Source organism: Centruroides vittatus, unplaced genomic scaffold (assembly GCF_030686945.1).
Source record: "Centruroides vittatus isolate TY-2023 unplaced genomic scaffold, ASM3068694v2 contig_766, whole genome shotgun sequence".
Lineage (NCBI taxonomy): Eukaryota > Metazoa > Arthropoda > Arachnida > Scorpiones > Buthidae > Centruroides > Centruroides vittatus.
In genome coordinates this window covers 637,886-654,690 of record NW_027122495.1, presented here as the reverse complement: position 1 = coordinate 654,690, position 16,805 = coordinate 637,886, and the positions used below count along the sequence as shown (strand labels likewise).

The window sequence follows — 16,805 nt, the reverse complement described above, 5'->3', positions numbered from 1 at the left end:
TAAATGTAGTTAAAAACAAAAAATTGCATCTAAAATAGTACAGTAGAAGCCATTCTTTTGGTTAAGCCTTAATGCTCTCCCTCTCCCCTGTGGGGAGGAATTTCGAAAATCTTTTCTTAGTGTGCGTTTTCATGACATACCCTGTGTACCAAATTTCACCTCTAGGTTCAGCAGTTTGCTCTGGGCGATGATGAATCAGTCAGGACAAGTAATTTTATATATTTAGATTAATGTTTTTATGATAAGAAGGAAAAAAGTAGCAGAAAACAAAATATAAGTATAATAGAATCCTGGAAACTTGATTCTCAATACTTTGACATACTGTTGTGAATTTCCAGGGTTCTGGTCAACCCATCTCATGTCAGGATAGTCATTTATAAAATTTTTAACAAAAACTCAGGATTCCCGACACTAGTTAGGATAATAAACTATGCATCTTAACTCACATTTACTGTTCTGGATTTTAAAAGGGATAGTCCAACCTTAAGAGAGAGATGGAGTTTGGAAAAAGAAAATATAAAAATTTGTCTAGAATAAGTAAAATTAGATTTATTAATGAGAAAATAACATAAATCTTCAGGATTATAAAAATAAAATTTATAAAATAAATCTTAACACACAATTTTTATACTTTGTGTATTCATTTAATCTTGTGGGATACATATTTTCTAATTCCTAAGTATCAAAATAACTTTTTTTTATTACTATTATTTGAAACAACAAAACTATACTTTAACTATCGAATCCTTTTTTATTTCTGAGAGAGAGTTTACATTATTTAATATTTTCTCTAAATGTTTTTCTAATTCTTCTCTTTTTCTTCTGGAGAGAGATTCTTTTGTTTCTGTGTAAGCGGGGAATTTTCAGTGGGATGAAGGTCTCAACTGATTTTTGTATGCTATTCTATCATGGTTGGCACTATTTATTTTATTTCAATTGTTCAATCATTAGGGACAGTTTAGATCACCCAAGGAGAGAAACAACAAGGATCTTCCTTGTTGAATTGTTATCAAAATTTTGACAGGAACTTCCCTCAAAAATGAAAGAAGTCCTTTTGTGACTCAAGACTTAAAAAATAATCTTATCATTAAATTATTAAATGCTACATTAATTTAGACACTTCAAAACAATTATGGTTCTTTGGATCTCACACTAAAACTTATCATGTCATTCAAAAAAACAAAAATGCATCTAATTTTTGACAAGACTGTCTTGTTTATAAAATCGTACTGCCTGCCAGGTAACCAGCTTAGAGGTATGAAAAAGTGCATGTCGGGAGTTGCAATTTGTCAGAGAGTATTAAGTGCCCAAATCAAGCGTGCATAAAAAAACCAGACTTGTAGGTAGTCAGGGGACCAAGAACAGAGTCAAAATAAAATACAAAATGGCGACACACTCTACAAACAGGCAATAGTGAGAGATTTGTGCATGCATTGCTCGTTGGGAAGTTGGAAATGCGAATGTTGTGAAATTGAATTTTGACAAATGCATGCATTGGGAAGTTCAAAATGAGAAATCAAATTTTGACAAACGAATCTTTGAAAAAAACCCATTTACCTGTCCCGTGTTATTCCCAACATATCTCTAATTGCCACATGCTGACCTTGACTAATTGACCCAAGATATCTCGTTTCAGCATTGAAACATTTTTCAAATAGATGGTGCTAGTTGTTATAATTTTATTTTAAAACTAACTTCCAAAATATAATTTTTCTTTTTACATTTTTAATATATATATATTGTTTGTGCAAAATAAAATATAATTTCGGATGATATGATAGCCAGGATTATTTTTTCTAAAACGGGAAATTTTTGTTAGGCATCGAATTCAACCCAGGGCGACAATCAACGGAGAGAAATTTCGAAATTGGATAGGTTAATTTCACCAAAAATGCCTCGTGGTCATGGTGGTGGCCATGACCAAAGTCGGCGAAGTTTGAAAGATCGCGCTCGAAACCAACAATATCAAAGAAGATTGGAGAATGAGAACATCACAGACCCGCCTTGAGGATCAAAGTGATTCCGCTTAGTAGTAGTCTTCGAGACATTGTCTTGTCCTAAATACAGTTTTGCCGTTTTTCCTCATTACCTCTAACTTAACACTAGGATCAAATAAGATATTGTTGTTTGCTGGTTAATCTTGATGATGATGTGGCATCAGTTCCTTGTCCTAATGAAGAATAGTACTTTTTCAAAACTGTCACTGAATAGCCAATATTTTTTAAATTAAAATTTAATTACAAATGGAAATAGTTACAATATTATTGTTAATTGTCTACTTGGACATTACTTATTCTATGTCCTATTAATAAGTAAAGTCTAAGTAGACAATTAACAATAATATTAAAATTTAAGGACAGTAAGGCTTTTGCAATTAGGAAATAGTTACAATTGGTATGTAGTTAATATGTATATGACTTTTCACATAGGGAATTTTCATAAAGGAGTTATATATAGACTAGCATTATTGCTACGCCATAAAACTTGTCACCTCAGTCCACATTAACTGGAGTTTGTAGGACACTGTTGTACTCAAGTGCTTTAAGTTATTGTGAGTCATCATCAGGAATGTTGATGAATGTTTGATTAGATTGCCATTATTATGGGATAAACAATTTTCATTATATATATAGACTTTCAAAGACTGACTAAAAACTAGCCAAAATAAGTAGCATGTTGAATTTAAAGCAAACCTGACTTTTTCCTGCATTTCTGAATTAAAGCTCAGAAATGTGGGGGGAAATTATTTGTGAACATAAAAACTTGTTTCTTAAATTAAAAATAATAGATTATTTCACACTGAAATCAAAATTTATTTAATATAAACTAAATAAATTTATTTTTAATAATAAATCATCCAATCACCTGATGCTGAGAAAATGTTTATTAAAGAAACATTAACATTTTTGACCTAATATGATAGGCCATCTTCAGATGCAAGTATTCTCGAATGTATTTTAACTAAATATTTAAATGTCGGAACATTCGAACCAATTTAAATTTGAAACCAAAATACTGGATAAATTAACAAATAAATAATAAAATAAAACACACACACTAAATGAACAAATACAATAACGACGTAAATAATGTAATAAAATATAATGTAATATTTTTAATGTTATGCAAGTTTCATTACATTTGACTTGTTATTTGGTAAACAGAGTTGCTGTTTACTGATGAAGAGGAATTTGAAATAAAACTTGCTTATTCATAATAACTCAGTTTGTTTTTTTAATATATTCTTTTATGAAATATTTATATTCGAAAAAGTTTATAGAATGTTGTTTAGATTAAGCATTTAATTATAATCAAAAGGAATAATTTCACATTATTCAGGGTACAAAGAGATTCTTTAAAAGTACAGTAGAGCAACGTTTATCCAAATCAATTGGGAACTGGGGTTGTTCGGATAACTGATTATGTACGAAAAAATATATTAACCTATCTGATGTTGAAATTTTTCTCCGTTGCGTGCCGCTTCTTGTTGAAGTTTCGTCGATTTTAAGCCTAATGAAAATTTTTATAATAATAATTGAGCCTATTGTATCGTTAAAAATTATTTCTTTCTTTTTTCAAACAAAGTAAATATATTGAAAAATATAAAAACAAAAAATTATACTTTAGAAATTAATCTAGTATCAAAAACATTTGATTTGGCACGACACAGTCCGACTGGAAAGCTTTCAGTTAACCAACGTTTCGGTTGACCGGCTTTCAGATAAACGATGCTCTACTGTACTTTCTCTTCTTGGCATGAGTTATGAGACAATTCAAGTAAACATGGGCATTCACAGAAAATTTTCCAGGGCTTGGAAGACACATAATCACATCAATAAATTTTTACTTATTTATTTTTTGAGATTTTTCACGAGTAAATTGTAGAATACGGTATTGCACCAACACAAAAAGACAAAGCATCCCATGGTTGAAGAAAAATATTCCACAATTTTAATTTTTGGAATGTTTTTCTTGATCCTGGGGACTAGTGTTATGTTTGGCCCTATCTGCAGATACCCATTACTGTATGCATTAAAAAATAAGAGTTTTTAATCAAAATCAGTGAATTCTGCATCATACCTCATGAGTCTCCCTTTCGGCCAGAGTTAAGTTATTCAGAACACTATAATTTTAAAGTAGAAAAAACCATTAATTATTTAAACAACAAAATTAAACATCAGATCTATCTTCCAAGTGCTTTAGTACCAGATTATAAATTGCATTTTTCTTCCATTCCTACAATCTTTTCAGGAAATATGGCATATAAATTATTAAAATTATATGAAAACATTCCTCTCCGATTACCAGTAACATCACCACCACCTTACTTAAATTGTGTTGCAATGATAGGGATAGATGGGGAAAACAAAGAATGGGAATGTATGGCAATTCCTCTAGAACAGGAAATTCCTCTAGAAGTGGTTGGCAACCCTTCTGGCAAAATTGTGAGTTCAGTGGACCTCACGGACCACTGAACTTACAATTTTGAATTCTGCAGACCACTATCATGAATTTTTTTAAACCATACAAAATCTGTAGAATAATGATCATAAAAGTTCAATTTTACTATATTAATATGTAGCCCACTTGTTTAATTATAACAAATTAATGCTAGTCTAAAGTTCATTGCTGCTTGTTTCAAATAAGTTTATGGATTCTTAGCACTTTCCATGAAGGACAACAATCACACTCACAATATTGTTTATTGTTCATTATTTATTGATAAGTCACTTCGTATTTGGTTTTAGATTCGAATAAAAACCCCCAATGAGTGAAAAAAGCAACTAAGCATTTTGCATTTCTTTTGTAATACTTTGCCTAACCTTCAGTTGATCAATGTCCAAATTTCTCCAAGGACCACCCAAATTTTCTCGCAGAGCATCAATGGTCCACGAACCACCGGTTGCCAACCACTACTCTATAACAACAGTGGGCAACCCCCAGCCCACAATCCAGCTACAGCCCAAGAAAAGTTTCTATCTGGCCTGCGAGAACTTTAATAGATTATTAAATTGGAAAAATAACTAACTAATTAATAGTTATTTTTCCAATTCTTTGTAATTTTTTGAAAACAATAAGAGAAATAAATGTAATACTGCAAGTAACTTCTTTTTTTATTTATTTCACATTTGCAGACTAAAAACTTACAGGTCATAAGAAGGCGTCAATTAACTACTATGGTCCATGGAAAAACATAAATTTATTCTGGCCCATGTTATAAAAAAGGTTGCCCACCCTTGCTCTAGAAAACTCTGAAAGCAGATCTTTGCTATATATTGGAGCAACAAAAAGAAATTTAATCAAATACATTGCAGAACATCAAAGTGATGTAAGATACAGAACAAGAATAGCACTAATTATCCTAGTCTGAAGACAATTATGGAACATGATAAAATTATTGTTTAGCCTGAGAAACCTGAAAATAGCTTCTGCCAGAAATAATATTTGTATTAAGACTTAACAATGCATGCAAAACTGCATTTTCATATTAAAACTTGCAACCATATAGAATTATGTTCCTTATCTGCCCCAAGTACAATTCTCTCCAACGCTTTGTAAAAAAAAATAAATGTTAAAATTTATTTTGATTTTTAAAATTTAAATCCTGATTTCAATGCAGTTATTTGAATTTGTTTTGTATTTTCCAACTACAAAAACAACCTCTCATATCTTTAAATGCAGTACAAATTTAATTTTTCTAACATTTTTGGTTGTTTTAAACGTCATTCCTTGGGATAAAAAACTATTACAATTTAAAAATAAGAATGAAAGCTGTTTTCTAGAACAATTTTCATTTTGAATCTTAATGCTTTAGAATCCCAACCATTTAATTGCACATGTTAGAATTAAAGAATTTCTTTATATCATGGCTAACATGAAATTATTCCTTCTGGTTTACTCTCCACGAGATAAAATAAGAAAGTTAATTTAATAGTAGTATTTAATTATAATGTATTGTTTTGTATAGATATAATTTACTATGTTTAACAGTAAGAAATAAATGAATGTTTTGCCAAGTTACATTACATAAGCAACACTATCTAAATGCAAGTGATCTTTAAAGTTTCACTTGAACTGATAAATATGTGAAATAATGATATGTCTTGACTGATAGTCATAAAAGTTGTTTGTTGATTCACTATATCGCAATAAACAATGATGTAATATGAATATAATTGTTACAATGTTTTTTAAAACAAAATTAAATAAATTTTATGTATTATCTATTACATTTTTTATCTTTTGATATCACCTCAAATATGCTGTTCATATCTGGAACTGATAACGTAATAAATATTTTATGTTTTAAACTATTTATAATATGATTACACATGGTTTCATAAATGTTACTTTTTATTCTGATTTAATAAATAGCAATGACATATTACTGCAACTACAGTGCACTTTTCTCATATCAATTCCTATTAAATGTTGACTAATATAAGCATCACTTACCAAAACAGGATTTAAAGTACAGCTGGACAAATACTATACACAAAGACTGGAATACTGGGAAGTCAATAAAAAATAACTTCAAATATTTTGAATATTTCTGATATCACACCATTGTAATTGCCATCAGAATGTTTTAAAAAACATTTATAAAGTTTGAAACAAATAAATTAACTTTTTTCATGTCAATGATATTGTATCTGCCATTGCATACACATAATAGACCCGTTTAGCACCTATGGTTTAATTTGTGATGCATAAAGGAGCAGACTGATCCTGAACATTTTCAAATTCTTATTTTATTAAATAAAAATCTGCATTAGATGAGATGAGAATAAATATTTATTAATCTATTTTAGTTGAGATAAGATTACATTTAAAAAAAAAAAAGTTGCTTTAAAACTTCGAGTCAAAATTGAAGTTTCATTTCTTAAAATTTAGTAAATTGGTGTTTTTTTGTTTTACTTTATTAATATATTGAAATAAATTATTAACTAAAGTTATGCAAGGTAATTAAGTTTACTAACTATTCGGGATACTCGTACATATAAGATCTCAAATAATCTGATTAATATTCAAATTCAATAAAAGTGATGTGTTTCTATCTCTAAAGTAGTAACTTGAGTAAAAAGTTTTAACAAATCAGTAGGAACTTCTTATTCAATATTTAATGAATTTTTCCATTAATTTTTTTTTATAATTAATTAAATGTATAATTAAATAAAAACATAAATTGCTTAATTGAAATAATATTAGAAAAAGTCAATCTTGCTATATTTGTTTATTCCCCCAATGTTTTAATTAAGTAGTTTTTGTTTTATATTTTATTTTTCATGTATTGGTTTAGGTTACATTAAAAAAATTCTAATAGTTATTACAATAAGCAGATTTTATTGTATATTACTTTGTGACTTGCTTATACTGATGACAATTACTGAATTAAATAAGACTAAAATTGGTAAAAATTCTGATTTTATGGGTTCAGACATTAAAAAAGTGTGTTAAACCAAGTAAATAAATTTTTGTCAAACAGGCTTCAAGTTTTTTATTATTATTATTAATACTATAATTTTTATTTACAGTCAAACCTGTTTTTATGCGCTCTTTTTATGTGCGATTTTTATTTGTGCGATTTTTTTAATGCGAATTTTTAATTTATGCGGTTTTTTTTGTGCGATTTTTTATTTGTGCGGTATAGTTGGCGACTAGTTTCGTGCGATTCGTCATGTCTCACGTTGACTTATTATAGCTAAATAAACTTATTATAGCATAAATGCACTTATTACAGTAATATTATTGCATGAATATGCAAAAAATGAAATAATTTACTTTTTAAGTCAACAAAACACCACCTAGACAAAAATATGTAAAACAGACGATAGACCAGACGATGCAGTCAAGTGCTGACATCTGTTGTCAATAAATTCTATTTCGTACGGTTTTGAGTTATTTTCTATGTGAGACTTTTTTTATGCGGTCCCTGTTGACCGCATAAAAAAAATATTTTTTAATTGTGTTGCGAAAACTATTTTTTTACAGCCATTCGTGAAGTTTCGTGCGATTTTTTTTTTAATGCGTCTTTTTTAATGCGGTCCCTATCCCCCGCATAAAAACAGGTTTGACTGTACTTATTTTTACAAATAAATGGAAAAGTTCTGAAGGACAGTTGATATCCATCCCAAAAAATTAACAAATATATCAGGTCAGTCCATAAGTTCATGCGCATTTTTATGACCTTGAGAAAAATCTTGTTTTGCTGTTAAAAAATGTCAGTCTAATGTGATCATTTTTACACTGAAGTGTTAAATTGGATCTCATTCATATAATACTGTTCAGAATTGTGAACATTTCAGTTGTTTATTTTTGTTAAAATGGAAGTAACCAACGAATACAAAAGACATGTTTTATACTTTTTATTTTTAAGTGGTGAGAATGCTACAAATGCAGTCAAATACTGTACATAATCAAATTGTAATTAGTGCAAGGACTGTGCAGAAGTGGTTTGAAAGATTTAGAAACAATGATTTTAGTGTGGAGGATAAGGCTTGTACTGGAAGACCCGTTGACTTTGATGATGCTCTCTCTGCACTAGTTGAAGCAGAACAATCTTTAACAGTTGATGAAATTGTGGAATGTTTAAATTCATCCCACGGAACTGTTTATACACACCTACAACAAATCGGAAAAGTTTCAAAGCTAGGAAAATGGATACCACACGAACTGTCAATAGCTAACCGACGACAACGTGTAAACATTTGCACGTCTCTTTTATCCCGTATTGCTTTAGAACCTTTTCTTGGTAGGCTGGTTACTAGAGACGAAAAATGGATCCTCTATAATAATGTGACGAGAAAAAGACAATGGATGGATTGCGACAAGCAGCGAAAACCAACTGCAAAAGGTGGGTTGCATCCAAAAAAAATTCTTTTGTCTGTTTGGTAGGATCTGTCAGGTGTAATTCACTTTGAGCTGTTAGAACCTAATCAAACAATTACAGCTCAAATGTATTGTGAACAATTAGAGCATTTAAATGAAAAATTGAAAAAATCGACTGTCGTTAGTGAACAGAAAGCAGGTTCTCTTGCAGCATAACAATGCCAGACCACACGCTGCAAATATAACTGTACAGAAACTTGAAAGCTACAACTGGGAAATTTTACTTCATCCACCATATTCGCCAGATATTGCTCCCAGTGATTATCATCTTTTTCGCAGTTTGCAGAATTTTTTAAAAGGGAAAACTTTTGAGGATGAGAACAATGTAAAAATGGCTTTCTGAATATTTTGATTCAAAACCGAAATCATTTTATGAAGACGGGATTAAAAAGCTACCATCAAGATGGCAAGAAATTGTACAAAATAATGGTGAATACATTATAGATTGAAATAAAATTTAATTAAAATTTTTTGCTGCTTTTTTTGTAGATAAAAATACACACGAACTTATGGACTGACCTGATACATAAAATAAACATATTGTATAATTTTTAATTTTATGTAATTAATGTGCTTAATGAATCATCTGATGCTGAGAAATGTTTATTTAATAAACATTTCTCAGCATCAGGTGTTTGATGATTCATTAAGTATTTTAAAGAGCTGAGTATGATATTTAGTTAGTAATTAATGTGTTTTTATATTTTAATTTAAAACATGAAAAATAAAAAATAAAAAAGATGATCAAAATATTTAAATTTTGAGAAACAATATAAAAAAAAAAGATCTTTGAGATACACTCAAACAAAAAAATAGAGTAAACACACAAGATGAAAGTCATTTCAGTGGAGTACATAAAAGAAACCAATCATAATAAAGCCATTAAAAAATTTAAAGTAAGCAATCAAAATATTTGATATGCTCAAAAAATGAAGAAAAACCTAATCTAATCTTGGTAAAGCTAGGGTTTTGAGTATATGATAAGTTTGCATAATTTATTAAAAGATAAATTTTATCAAGAGCTCTAGCAGACTTACCTAAAAGGAAAGAGCAGCCATAAGCCAAATGGATAATCTATAATCAATGCAAGACTGAAAGTTAGCAAAACAAAAAAAATAGCTCTTAATCCACTTTCAGATGCACTGTTTTTATTTGCTCATAAATCCATAGATTGTGTTTTAAAAAAATGTTTTGACAGTGTGGATTAATGGTTTATATATTTATTATTGAATATAATGTACTGTACCATAGTTTTCCACATGAAAAATGGTTCTGAAATAATTTTACTTCTGTTACATTTAGGAAGCCTTTTTGACTTGATGCTACCCTATCATTATTTATCTTGTTTGTATGCTTAATAGATGTAAAGACAAAGGTTCCCACAGATCTATTCACTTTTCAATAACAATACAGTAAGACCCTACTTAACATGGGGGATACGTTCCTGGACGACAAAGCACTAAGTGAAACAGCATTAAACAAGGTCACTTTAACGTAGAGTAAGTAGGGATAGGTGAAGATGCAACCAAAAATAAACAGATTTTACTTCAATTTTAGGTTATTTTTATATTAATTTGCATAATAATATATGTTAAATAACACATTAACATATGCACACAGAAATGGAAAGTTCTTCTAAATTGAAGAAAAACACTGAGATTGGCGTTGTACTTAGTATGTCCTTTTTCCACAAGCACTTTCAATTTAGAATACAATATTTGACGTGGGAAACGCCCTATTGATCATCAAATGGAAAGTTCATTTTTTGTGATGAAGGTCCTGGCTCTTCTGAAATTCTTAAGATTGCATCCAAAACGCCTCGTTTTGCTTTTCCACTTTTTTCAAAATCTGGATCATTCGCTACAATTTGATCAACGATTTCGGTTATCATTACCAAACTTTACTAAGGAAATCTGTAGAGAAATTCCTTGTTCTGCCAGTTCTTGAAAGTTGTCGTTAATAAGGCTCTCACCAGAAACCTGTTCAAAATGCCTTGCTGTAAGGAATTTTGAACATGTAATTGATGCAAATGGATTGCACATTGAACAAATATTCTGAATAAAAACCTTTTGGTGTTTCTATTTTGTATTTCTTGTTCTTAATGTGCCATTTTTTCACCTAGTGGTAAAAATTTGAACTAAATATTTTATTTGCATTTTCCTTTTCTCCATGGTCCATATAACATATATACCAAGTTTCATCAAAAATACATCCACGAAAATGGGCTCAAGACAGGTCTGAGTAGCTTAACTTTAATTATAACCACTCTGTATATATATTGTGTATATATACATACATAAAAACTTATGACAGTGGGCCAGATGTTTTTACCTTTTGTAGCCAAAAATTTTCTGAAAAATAGCCCAAAAGTAGCCAACTCAAAAAACTCTTTTAATAACCTGAGATTTGACAATAAATTTAAAAAAAAAAAAACACATTTGTGCTTTTCCAGCAAAAACTTTAGTCACAGAACAAACATTTTCGGCCAATTTACATTCCTGTAAACTGATCCAAAAATAAGGATTGCAAAACTCAAAGTACAAGAACAAACTGTAATTTACTAATATTTCGAAAACACTCATTCATTTTATATGCAAAATAGTGCAAATTATGTAATAAATGGTCTTGAGAAGATGGACTTTACATTGTTTTCTTTATTTCATCTTTAAACAAAAAATTAAACAAAACTAAATCAAATAAAATAAATAACTTTAAGTAATATGAATAAATAAAAATAAAAACAATAATAATAATTATTATTGAGTTCAACAATTTTGCTTATTAAGTATTATTTGTTTAAGTACAAAACATCACATTTACTTTGGTATCAAGATGATGATAAAATATAAATAAATATTATTAAGCATTATTGAATTCATGTCGCAGGCCTTGTCTTTGACATGCCTGCTTTATACTATAGGAAATTAACTTTAATCTTTCATAATTCAGCATTCCCAAACTTCCTTTCATCTCCAATTTTCCAACTGTGTTAGAGCAAAATCATTTTGTACAAGTGCCATGTTATATGAGGGATACCTGTATATATGTGTGAGATCTGGAAATCCCCTTGAACGTAAAGTTTTAATAAATTATATCCGAATTAATAATTACCCCTTTCTTATATCCGGATATAATCCGAATTATAATAAATTGTTCCCTATATTGAATTAAAAATTTTCCTATTATAAACATCCTGCTTAAAAAAGGTCCTGTATGAGAAAATATGCGTCCCCAGCCGTATAACTGTCAACTATCCATTGTTCTTACGCTGAGTACAGATCATCTTGCAACTTAAGTTTATAGTTAGTACCCGAATTTGCCGTATTGTTTCCAATCCTGGAACACCTATGGCCTAAGCACATGCACGTGACCAACTTTCCCAGCAAAAAGCTATATAAGATGCTTCCTTCCCTCCCCTCCCCTCACGGGAGTCCATCATCGACCTAGATCAAGTCACGATCTAGTCCATTTTGTCCTTTGTGCCTAAGGGAATATTTTACGTTGTGCCTCGAGTTATCGATCCTTCCCTTTAAAAGAATTATCGATCCTTGTGACCGACAGAATATTGGAAATACTGAATGTCGAAGAGGTATGGAACCCATTTATGTGAGCTCTCTCTCTCTTCGCGTGGTAGGGATATATAGCTTTTTATATGTCACCCCTTTTATGTCAGATTTTTGTAATGTATATTTTGTTTTCCATTAAATCATTGTTATCCTGTTAAATGGTGTCTTGTTTGCTCGAATATTCGCTTATCACCTTACCACGACTCCACCTTCCCTCCTACACTCGACCAGATGAAAAAGTAGTCCCGTCTCTACAGGATCCTTACTGACAAATAAGCCATCTCTGACTCATGGGCAAGTCCCTCCGACTTGTTAGCTGAAATTAGACAGAGGTCTGACCTCATCGTCCCTCCTCGGTACCCACATATGCAGTGATGCAGTGGTAAACCTGACTTGGAATTATTGCAAAATTTCACAGTTGGAAAAAGTTTCTTATCAATTCGCTATGCATAATGATAGGAAAATTTCAGAACTTTGAAACCTGATATTTTGAATGTATCATCAGATCCAAATTAAAGAACTTATTACACATTTTGCTTAAATATTTTAAAGTCTGACTTCATTTGAAATTTCTCAAAATAAATAAATTTAATTTTAATTTCAAATTATTAATGATTTATGATCTAACTTGTTAAAAATATCAGAGGTCAATGTTTGATAGAGAATTTGATTTATCTCAATTGAGGAAGAAAAGATTTGTTTGGAATATTTTCACAAAGTAAAGTCGAATTTCAATATATTTTAAATGCAATATAATTTTTAGAAAAGAAGCATTTTAATTTTCTTTCAAACAGTTGCATAAATGTCATTACTTAATACAGAATAATTTTTATTATTCCAAACATCAATAAACTGAAAATATGGGCTTAAAGCAAGAATTTTCATTCTTTTTCTTAGTAGAAATGTTTCAAGCTTATGCATATTCAAATAGAATAAAATGTACCCAAACAAATACAAATTTGAATTTGTTTAAATTTTTTGAAATAGGCAAAGTTACTAGCATATTTTTATATCAGGAATGATGGATTATATGATGTCTAGTAAAGTGAAAGTAAATGAAATAACTACCAAGTACAGTATTTTATCAAAAAGAAAAAAAATATGATAAAATACTGTATCTTTATGTAATAATTTTTGACTAGGAACAACCGATGGCATTCACAGTGTAGCCCTTAAAGATATTCAAAAATTGACTTTCATCACTGCTTTGACAAAGGATATGAATGCAGGTAGAAAAATGTACAGTAGCTGCAGAACATACTTCTTTTGAAGGTTGTTTTCTATAAATATTTGTACTATAAATTTAGTAGTTGCTACATAAAAAGTTTGGTTTATTGTAGATGTATAAATACCAAACATTCATTCATACATTAAACAGAATTAATTTACTTAAGTTATTGCAATAATGTGGATGAAATTTAATTTTAGTGTATTTACTAAATGAAAATTTATCTTCCTGTGTATTTGTGTAGATTATATGATTGATTTACATTTCTATTTATTTGATATAAGTTACATTGGCTATTTTAAACTTCAAAATTGAGATGATTTCAGTGTCTAATAGAATACTTAAATCATAATTTTTTCAATTATTTCAACGTTAAATAGTTTTCTGATGAATAATTAGATGATGTATCAATCATTAAATTACAAAATTTATTTTTTTTCCTATTTGTAATTTTTCACAAATCTGTTATTCTCACTCCTTTCATTGAAACCTTCTAGCTTTGGACTTCAGCCAAAGAACTATAGATGTTTTTCTGATTAGATTTTTTTTTATTACTTTAGTGGAAATTTATAGATGATAAATATAGCATTTGCTTTTTTCAAATTATGTAATTATGCTAATTTTAAATTTATGTCCTAAATTCATACATGAAAAATTAAACATTTTTATTCTATTTATATAAAACTTATTAATAAAGAAATGAAATGGCAATTAAGCTGTATAATTTAGTTTCTTATCAGTATAATAAACTACATTGATAATGTTTTAAGTGACTTTTTACATCCATCAATATCCATAAGTTTTTTAAACACAGAAAATAGATATTCAACATTGATAGCAATTATAAGGAATATAATTATGATCAGTGTTTTTTATTTTTCTGTTGTCATTTTTTGAATTTGAACATTGGCATTCCATTAAATAGAATACATATGTTCCAATTCTCTCATTAAGCCTGAGGATGGTCTATAGCAGCGGTTCCCAACCAGTGAAATTTTAAAAACACTTTTACATAAGATAGACTTTACTACTGTTTTTGTTCTTTTACAAACATAGACAAGCTAAGTTCTTGGCCTATTGCAGATAGAAACAAGTGTTTTCAGCCTAATTTACATGCCTGCTTCAGGTTAGCTGTTTCAAAGATGAAAGAGCTATGTAGAGTTCTAAAGTAGAACCATTTGAATATTCCATGATGTTATTTAAAATTGTTATGTTGTGATTTGGTACTTAAGCTCATTTTTAATTTTATTTAAATGTATATAACAACACACCTTTCTTTTTGCCGAGATAATTTTATTGAAAACTAACATTTTTGGCCTACTCTATAGACCAGTGGTTCCCAACCTTTTTTTTTTTTGACCAGGGACCACTTTGATTTCATTGTTGTTTGCAGGGACCACAAGGTTTAAGAAAAATAAACTGTGTCATCTGAAAATAAACTTTAATCAAAACTTTTAACATAAGTAATCGTTAAATTCAAGAATAATGTACTTTAACAGTACTATTATAATAGAAAACATAACATTTTTAGTAAAAATTAAATTCAGTTTGTGTCAATGTGGGAATAATAATTTAAAATGAATAAAAGTTTTAAATCTTTCACGGACCATACTTTAGCCCTTGTGGACCACTGGTTGGGAACCACTGCTATAGACCATCCTCAGGCTTAATGAGAGAATTGGAACATTGGCATTCCATTAAATAGAATACATATGTTCAAATTCAAAAAATGACAACAGAAAAATAAGAAAATAACTGAAAAAATAATATATACAAATACACAATAAAAATCAGTCAGATATAGTAATAGAAATAAAAAATAAAAATAAATCCACTAATAATACTTTAAATAAATGTTGAAATAAATTGTTAAGGCATAATTGGTGAAACATGTAACTATAAACTAAGGCAAGATTACGAATTCATGGCAAACTTTTTGGCTATAAATTTCCATGCTGTTGGTAGGCCTTCTTCGTCCCTTGCATTTATGCATGCCTCTTCGAGTTGCTCTTGTAAATTTCAATTTTTTTCAGTGGAATTGGGATAAGACTAATAAATTATTGATGAATAAATAATTAGGAATTTATCAGTTACTTTATTTGATGAATTCTTACTTAGTTTAAAATAAAGATTCTACATTTTTTAAAGAGAGTAAGCTTTTAAAATATCATTTGTCATATTGTGCTAATACTTTGAATTATTCTTACAAATGTTATTTCCAATATGCAGTTGAATCAGTTAGTTTGAAAAGGGCATAAGTCAATGTTTCAACATTTTAATCTAAAAGTGCAATTCTGTACTATACACATAGTGCTACAAGTTGACATTAAAATGAATGTAAAGTTCATGCATCTTCTGCAATGATTTTGAGAAAGGAACAAGTTGCTGATTTAGACCTATTTCAACACCAATGTTTCAATCTAAAGAGTTTTACAGGTGACACACCATTATTCCCTGCAAATTTTAACAAGTGAAGAGGAGAAAAACTGCTATTAATGCAAGCACTTCTAATTCCTATCAAATTTTAAAATGTTCCTGATTCTGAACCCACAAACAGCATATAAGAAGTAATTAGAAATCCTGAACAGTATATCTGAGTGTAATATCAGATAAACATTTTTCAGATTTGTTTTTTTTTTTTTTTTTTACTTCAACTTTACTACATAAGAACAATAAATCATTACAAGCACAGTACATGTTAGGCATTTACAACATTTGATGGCAAGTTCCAAAGCCATAAAAGAAAGTAACAACCAAATTGAAGATAAAATGCTTTTAATCTAACAATGGACAAACTTCTCTCGTGCCTTCTCCCAGGAAAAAAAATTGAGTAATTAAATATTATTATTAAATAATTTTTACAAATCACGAAATAACAGGCAGAAAGAACTACACAAGTTCAAATTAAAAAAGCTAAACTAGAAGGGAAAGAGCACCTTAATCATAAAGGGAAGAAGGTTCTCATTTGGAAGTCCACTAAAAACAGCAACAAGGAAGACAGCTGGGTCAAGTTTTTGTTATGTACCAAAATCTTGATTTCTTTCAAAATGACAAACAAATGATATGTCCTTTTTAAAGTAAACGATTCAATTTTAGTTGATATGAATATACTTGATTATCAT

General features: G+C 29.3%; 1 protein-coding gene across 2 annotated transcripts in view; it reads left to right on the top strand.

Moving 5' to 3' along the window:
* The window catches only part of LOC136981503 (dnaJ homolog subfamily C member 5-like), a 37,256-nt gene that overhangs the window by 11,188 nt on the left and 9,263 nt on the right, over positions 1–16,805 (top strand). The gene's annotated exons all lie outside the window — the stretch shown is intronic.